Consider the following 8,787-nt stretch of genomic DNA (forward strand, 5'->3'; position numbering starts at 1 on the left):
CATCTGCATATACAGCAAATATTCCCTGGGTTCTATAACAGATTTAAATGCAAGTAAAATTTAGAACATCAACCCTGAGTTCTGAATAGAGTAACAATGGTATGCAAGTTGCACCCAACGGTAGGCAATATCTAAACAAAAACTCCTTCATGAATGGATTCTAAAATTAGCTATCTTAAAACAGCACAAGAACACATAAAGCTGCCTTGTACTGAATCAAACCCTTGGTTCATCAAAGTATTTTCTGCTCAGACTGGCAGTGGCTCTCCAGGGTCTCATCTCCTACCTGATCCTTTTAACTGGAGATGCTGGGGACTGGACCTGGGATCTCCTGCATGCCAAGCAGATGCTCTGCCAGAGAGCCAAAGCCCCTCCCCATACAAACTCTGTTTCCAATTTCTATTTCTTGGGTGGTGTTGGGAAGGTAAGTGGAAAGGGGTGGGAGGCAGGATCTCAATATGGGGATTTATACAACTGCTTCCAAAGACAGAGATATCCATTTGTTATATTATGGCTTTCCAAAACTTTAATAGTTTGGAAGCTTGTACGGTTGCCAGGTCCAGTTCAAGAAATATCTGGGGACTTTGGGGGTGGAGCCAGGAAACTTTGGGTTGTGGAGCTAGGAGCAAGGTTGTGACAAGCACAATTGAACTCCAAAGGGAGTTCTGGCCATCACATTTAAAGGGACCGCACACCTTTTAAATGCCTTCCCTCCTTTGGAAATAATGAGGGACAGGAGCACCTTCTTTTGGGGCTCATAGAATTTGATCCCCTGGTCCAATCTTTTTGAAACTTGGAACATGTTTTGAGGAGAGGCATCAGATGCTATGCGGCAAATTGGTGCATCTACCTCAAAAAACAGCCCCCACAGAGCCTCAGATACCTGCGAATCAATTCTCCATTATACCTTATGGGAATTGGTCTCCACAGGGAATAATAGAGTGCCAGCAGACATTTTCCTCCCCCCTCCCACTTTCTGATGACCTGAAGCGGGGGGAGGGCTGCCAAACTGGGGGATCCCCTGCCCCCACCTGGGGATTGGCAACTCTAGAAGGTTGGAAGGGGATGTGCGTCAAAAATCTGCAGTTGGGTTCTAGCCTAACCCCTTGCAAAAGACAAACTTTTGGAATTTCCCTCAGAGATCTCCACAGTCAACTTGCAAGACACTGCTAAGTCTGTAACAAGTGCCTGAAATTCTTGAAAGTTTCGCTGCTCTTGAATAAAAACAACCCCAAAAGGAAATGAGTACAAAAAGGTAAGGTGGGAGGTGAACTGATGACTGCAACATATGGATCTGAACTCTCCTGCTTTTGAATCTTTTCAAATAACAATACCGAGAACAGCAGCACTGCATCAGAATATCTGTCAAGACAATATTTCCTGGCAATTGTTTGAGAAAAGCCATTCTCAGAACTAATTTCTCCTATGGGGTTTGCATTTATCTGCTTTTAGAAAAGGAGTCATGACGATAAATCTGAAACGGAGTACAGAAATACAATCACTGAATCTATCAAACATTCCCCATGCTCCTTTTGATAGCGCAATGGGTAAACTCACCCATTTGTGGGGAGGGAAGTACTGGTGGGGGGGGGGACCTAGGGTTTTACAGGAAACTCCTTGCAGGTGGAAACTCCTTGCAGTAAATGCAAGAGTGCCACATTGCCATCTAGTGGAATCAGTTTTAGAAAGCTGTGCAAATTGGCCATCTGAAAACCACTAGTGCTGCAAGTAATCTAGTTCCTTGCATTGATACAGAACTTAATTTCTTATTCCATAAAATCCAGAAAAGGTATTTCTTAATTTAATTGCAATTCAAAAGTAGAAACAGCGCAAATAAAGATAAAGAAATTATATTGAGTACCAACAAGAAGTTAAATTTGGAAATATTTTTCTTAGAACAAAATAGAATTGCTTTAATTAGGGGTAAACTAACACAAACACTGGGGAATACAGTGTCAAAAACTGAGGAAAACAACCAATACCACTGTATAGTAAACAATTCCAATAAAGACTGTTACAAACTATGTTGTCTTATTGTATAATTATTCCAGTTGCTCTTTTTCTCATAATACGTTACACAATGCAATAATATCAGTAACCACCAACCCATAAGACTGGTAACACTCTCCCAATGCAGTTGTAACACAAATAAAAGTTCTTAGTACCAAAGTCCTTGCAATCCCAATATCAATTCAATAGTCACAAAGACTCAAAATTTTCCAGAGGGCTATCTACAAGGGTTCAATAACATCCAAAACAGTATCAAGCGACAACATGTATCCAGACTTTAGACATGTTTCTCGTATCTTCTTCCTGGTCATGCTTGTTTCATGTGTTATAACTGGAACTAAACATAAGTATAAAGAAAAAAACCATAACCATGCTAGCTATAATCCAAAGTAATATTTTTTTTAAAGCATAACAAATGAGTAGAATTTTTTTCACAATCAGTACATATACCCTGTGCCTTTTTCTGCAGAAAAAACCCTGCAAGGACTCATTTGCATATTAGGACACACCTCAACATCACCATTATTTTACACAGGTCTTTTTTATAGAAAAAGCCCAGCAGGAACTCATTCACATACTAGGCCAGCTGGAACTGCGTTTCTGTGTGTTCTTGCTCAAAAAAGCCTTGTGCCTAAATAAGTCTTATTTGCAGCAAACCATTGTCCTACGATTCAGCAAAGGCAATGGAGGTTCTCACCTGCCAAATGGGTTCCCCCCACAAAAAGCAAAAGCTTATATTTTGTGAAGTAACACTTGACAGTTTACAAGGGCATGCAATATACACCATACCTTTACAAGAACGCTGAAAGATCAAATTCCAAATTCAAGCCTCCAGGTGGTAGCTGGGGATCTCCTGCTATTATGACTGATCTCCAGGTGACAGAGATCAGTTCACCTGGCATTATATCCCACTGAAGTAAGTCCCCTCCCCAAACCCCACCCTCCTCTGGTCCCACCTCTAACATCTCCAGGAATATCCCATCCCTGAATTGAGCCAGAGGAGGGTGTATTTGGGGAAGGGCCCCAGCAAGGTGTAATGCCTGTTCACTCTCCAAAGCAGACATTTTCTCCAGAGGAACGGGTCTCTGTAGTCTGTAGTCAGTTGTAATTCTGGGGGGATCTCTACACCCCACCTGGGGATTCAAAAGTGTTATCTAGACGGCAGTTCATTTCCTGTGCTGTTTGGTGATTAGATACTTTCTCAATCTGAATGGTGTGGCCTGGACTGGCCTTGTACTTACTGGGCACCTTTCTTGTATATATAGTGGGTGTTTCAGTGAATCATCATTTTAAAACAAAACAAAAAAATACCTCAAAATGTTAGTAAAAGGAGGGGGTTAGCACCCAGAACACAAAGGATAACAACTATTGTTTGTACAAATCAGGATCAGCTCGCCCACTAGGCAAATTAGGCGGTTGCCTAGGGTGCCAAGAGGCAGGGGGCACAGAATTGGGCTCCTCCCCTCCAGTGCCTGAGGCAACTGGCTAGTTTGCCTCCCACTCCCCCCTCCCCGCCACCATGGCCACCGCCAGCCTACAGCTGCCACCATGCTCCGCTTGCCCCCCATGCTCTGCTCGCTTACCCCCCCCCCCGTTGGTCGTGACTACAGCCCTACTGGCTTCTAGCAGCCCACGCCTGTGCATTTGGTTAAATGCGCAGGCGCGGACTGCAAGAAGCCTATTTAGTCGCAGCGAGCGAGCAGAACGCAGCGGCGTGCCAGAGGCTGGCGGTGGCCGTGGCAACAGGGGGCGAGAGGAGCACAGCTGCGGTGGTAGGCCAGAGGTGGCTGGCAACGGCTGCGGCAGCAGGGGGGCGAGAGGAGCGCAGCGGTGGGCTGGAGGAGGCTGGCGGCAGTGGGGGAGCGAGAGCAGCGCAGCAGGGGAGTGCCTGCCTAGGATTCTATTTGCCCATGAGCTGGCTCATTAATTGTGTTTGTCTGTGTCCTTTATAAAGTTTATCTCTCTGCTATCTAAGCTTAAATTGGTACACACATGGCCCGGTCTGACCCAACTCGACAGGGCCTCGCTCAACAAGGCCTCATTTATGTCAGATCCGGCCCTCATAACAAATGAGTTTGACATCCTTGCACTAAGGGCTCTGGTTTGCAATTACAGCCCTTGGAACGTACAGCCCTGCAGTGGTAATTTACTCAGAAGTCTTACATTTTGGTTTAGGCTACACTTTTGCACATGCTCAATAAGAACATAAGAGAAGCCATGTTGGATCAGGCCAATGGCCCATCCAGTCCAACACTCCGTATCACACAGTGGCCAAAATACACACACACACACACACACATACTGTGGCTAACAGCCACTGATGGACCTCTGCTCCATATTTTTATCCAATCCCCTCTTGAAGCGGGCTATGCTTGTAGCCGCCACCACCTTCTGTGGCAGTGAATTCCACATGTTAATCACCCTTTGGGTGAAGAAGTACTTCCTTTTATCCATTTCAACTTGACTGCTCAGCAATTTCACTGAATGCCCATGAGTTCTTGTATTGTGAGAAAGGGAGAAAAGGACTTCTTTCTCTACTTTCTCCATCCCATGCATAATCTTGTAAACCTCTATCAAGTCATCCCGCAGTCAACGTTCCTCCAAGCTAAAGAGCCCCAAGAGTTTCAACTTTTCTTCATAGGGAAAGCATTCCAAACCTTTAACCATTCTAGTTGACTCAGTAGTCAATGTTACTGAGGTTTCCATAACTGTGTTTGAGAGATTGGTTCTTGCTGATCCTGAAAGATCAAGAATAATTTGGCCCGCTAGAAGTTAACTATTTTAAATGAATTAGGCAAAGATCCTTCTATTGTCATCAGGAAGCAGACAAGGGAGATGCCATTGTAATATTAGATCATGAATAATATTACATTATGAAAAAACTTATTGACAGCTTAATAACTCTACATTTTATGGCATACCCCCCTCTGACCCGACTGACCATATTGTCAGTGTCATCAAAATAACTATACAGGAAACATTATCTATGGATTATGTGGCAGAGTAGGCCTGTATCAGTTGATAGGCTGCGGCTCTGCCTACCCCTTCCTGGTATTCCGACCTGAAGGGGCCATTCCACTCCACTGCCTCAGGTTCCTGTCTTGGGCTTTGATTAAATAGGACAGCCTCCCAACCTTCCACTCATGTCAACTAGGAACCCGTCTTGGGGCTTTCCAGATATTTTGGGAACTCCCCTGGAGAGTTGGCAACCAGCCATTTTGCCACTTCTCTCCATCCAAGGGATTCCCTGCCCCATTCCAAATGTTTCCAAGTGGCTGGGGGAACTATATGGTACAGAGGAACTCAATTGCTTAACATTCAAAAGATTTATTTAAAGATTATAACTATATACAGGCTAACATTAGGAAATGGAAGAATTAAATCAAACTTGGTAAAAATGCTCCATCTCTCTCCATGTTTAAACTCATGCCCTAACTAGATGGTATGCAGGGCAGGCACCTTACTTATGGAACAATCTTAAGCAGGGCTACTCTGAATTTTACTAAGGTCTGTTCAATGGGGCTTACCCCATGGAAGTGCTCTTCGGATTGCACTGCTAGTTACTCAGTAATAGATGGTCGAACATACTCTCCAGAATAACTCTAGGACTCTGGTCCAGGAGCAGAGCTGTCTCCACAGATTACACAGAACAGATTGTAGCCAGCTTTCTTATAAATGAATTCCCACATGTCCCATTTTTTGTTACCACGGATTCAGAAGCCCCAATGCCCTCCACCAAGAAAACTGATTAGAGTGTTACTCTTTATCTGAGCCATTTTTCAGATATCCTGGTTCATTTTTACCACCTTTTGTGCCTAAAATACCTGCCACAAATTTTTATTGGACCTTACTGATATAATTCTAGAAAAAACTTAGGTTCAAGGACCAATTTTATATTCAGAAATGGGAAGTAGCCATGGGATCAGCTTTTGCACCTAGCTTAGCCAATTTGTACATGGTCAACTTTGAACAGAAATATATTTGTAATGCACAATTTAATCCCTTTTATAAGATTGTGTACTATAAAGTTTTTGGGTGATGTATTCTGTGTTTTTTCCAATAATAGGAATTTATGGATTGGATTAATGATCTCCATTACTCAATTAAATTTACATACCAACAGGATCCACTCAGTATTACTTTTTTAGATACAGTAGGCTTTAAGACTAAAGAAAATATTTTGACACTAAGACCATATGTGAAAGTACTGACAAATATTCATACGCATTTTTGTTCTCATAATGTAAAACATCTTCAGTGTAATTTGCTATATGGATAATTTCTTAAAGAAACTCTACCTTTAATTTGGATTTTCTTAGGAACGTCAAAAATTGTCTCAACAACTTAGGAAGAGGAAATATCCTAGTAGGATTATAAGTACAGCCTTTGGAAGAGCAGGTGGTGTTGACTGCAGAAATTTATTCCAACAAAAAATGTCAATGAACAAAATAGAATAGCTTGTGCTTTAGATTTTACTCCCTTTGCTTCCTCCACTAGGAAAGTATTTTAAAACATTGGCATATCTTTCCTGATATCCCAGGCTGTGTGCAGAGACCTCTTATCGGTTTCAGGAAAACCAGGAATATTAGAAATTTGACAGTGAAATCAGACATACTTACCATCCCTAAGTCGATTTTGACCATTAAGGGGCATCGTATCTGTGGAGGTTGTTCCGTGTGCTCTCAGGTTTGGACCATGGATTTTTTGGAGTTTCCAGAACTAAATTTTAAGATGGAACTGACTTCATACAGTAATTGTTCAACCAAAGGAGTAATATATCTGGTGGAATGTCCATGTTGGAAACGGTATGTAGGACTTTCTACACACCCCATTTATATTAGGACAGGGGAGCATAAATCTAGAATTAAAAATAGTAATTTGCCTGGTCCAACATTTTACAGAGATGCAACATAATTTTGATGTGTTTCATTCTGTGGTCCTGAAACAACTTACAAAACATCAATACGGCAGACGGAATAATAAGCATCTATTATTGCACAATTTAATCCCTTTTATTTAATCCCAATTTAATCCTTTCCTTTTATTTGTTAGCTTCTTTGACCAATGGTCTTAAACTCAAGATAAAACAAGACAGTAAATACAAAACATATAGTGGCATTCTGATCTTCTGCCTCAGAACTCAAGCCTCAGAGTATTCCTGTTTCTTATGAATAAATTATTATATGGTGTGCATTTTTAACTAATGTACAGTAATAATTAGAGGGGATGTCACTTTAAGAACCACATACTATTTCCTATTAAAATCACGTGGATAGCTAAGCTTTTTGTAAGGCTATGCCACGGTGAAAAATAGTGCTTCAGTCATGCTCTAAGGAATTGTGATGGTGCCCATGAGAAAATAAATTGGTATTTCCAGTGGTAAGTTTTAATAATGTCCTAAAAGAACTCTCAATACTTTTTCTATATATGTAATGTCGTTTTTATAAGCTTTTATAAGCTTCAATTGTAGGAACGCAGAATTTTGCATAATACTGGTGGTAATTAACTGTCAACCACATCCAAGATGGCCAAGATGACTTTTTCTTTTTGTAATAATATACATATTGTCATGGGTGCTGGGGACCCTGCAGAGGAAGACGAGTCTGCCGAGGAAACTGTACCCCTGCCTCCTGCTGAAGAAGATCCCAGCCCCCCTGCCTCGCCCTCTCGGGTGGCTCGTGTGCGTCACCGCCTCCATCAGGACCTCAGGGATCGGAGGAGGGCGGCACGCTCACAAGCAAGACGCTCCCTGAGTCCTGAGTTTTGAGAGGATTCTGGCCCTCCTAAGAGCAAGGATGCTTGAGTTGTAACAGGATCCTGGCAGCCTCCCAGAGCCAGCAATTAGCCCAAATGGGCAACAGCCAGCAGAAAGCTATATAGCTGTGGGCTTTGGGAAGAGGCTTTGTGGAAGCAACTAGTCATCTCCCTGACGTCCTAGCATCCACTCCGGCTTGACTTTGGTTCCTGACTCCCTGACTTTGGCTTTTGACTTCTGGACTCCCTGACCTCGGCTTCTGGACCTCGGACCTGCGATACTTGCACAGTGATTTGGATTTGGCACCTTGGACACTCCTGCTTGCTGGCTACAGACCTCGGACTGCCTCTGGACTTTGCCTGACCCGGCCCCAGCCGTGACACATATGGTTGATGTGCTTCTATTTCATAGCTCTATACTCTATAGCCTTAATTTTTAGTTCACAAACGAAAGTGATTGGAATGAGACATGTACATGGGACTTCTTGTGTGAACTTTGGAATAAATTTTGGACTTGTTTATACCTTGGAATGATCCTTGGGATTGGTAACAATCATAGGGTGGTGTATTTTTAAATAAATTTTGGAGTTTTTCATACCCTGGAATGAACTTTGATATTTGTATGTATTGTAGTGTGTATCAGTGATATATACTTGATTACTGGAAGAACTTTGTGTATTGGTTTTAAATTTCTGAATTATATCTGGATGAATTATAATTTGGTGGAAGTTACTGTATATGTTCCTGTGAACCTTATTATTTTAAATTAATAATTATCATGTACCAACTTTTCTAAAACTGAGGCAAGCATACATGATAGCACTCTGTAATGGACTGCCAACAGCACAGATGAAGGGTCATTTTCTTTAGATACCCTCAGAGCAGCAGTTCTGTGACTGCATTTTGACAAAATTTCACTAATTATCCCACACCTCTTTTTACTGCCCAAAGTATGCAGCAGCTCAAGAGAGATTTCTCAGAAAATAGATATCAAAATATTTAACCAAGGGGTGTTGAACTAAT

This window comes from Heteronotia binoei, chromosome 1 (assembly GCF_032191835.1).
Source record: "Heteronotia binoei isolate CCM8104 ecotype False Entrance Well chromosome 1, APGP_CSIRO_Hbin_v1, whole genome shotgun sequence".
Classification (NCBI taxonomy): Eukaryota; Metazoa; Chordata; class Lepidosauria; order Squamata; family Gekkonidae; genus Heteronotia; species Heteronotia binoei.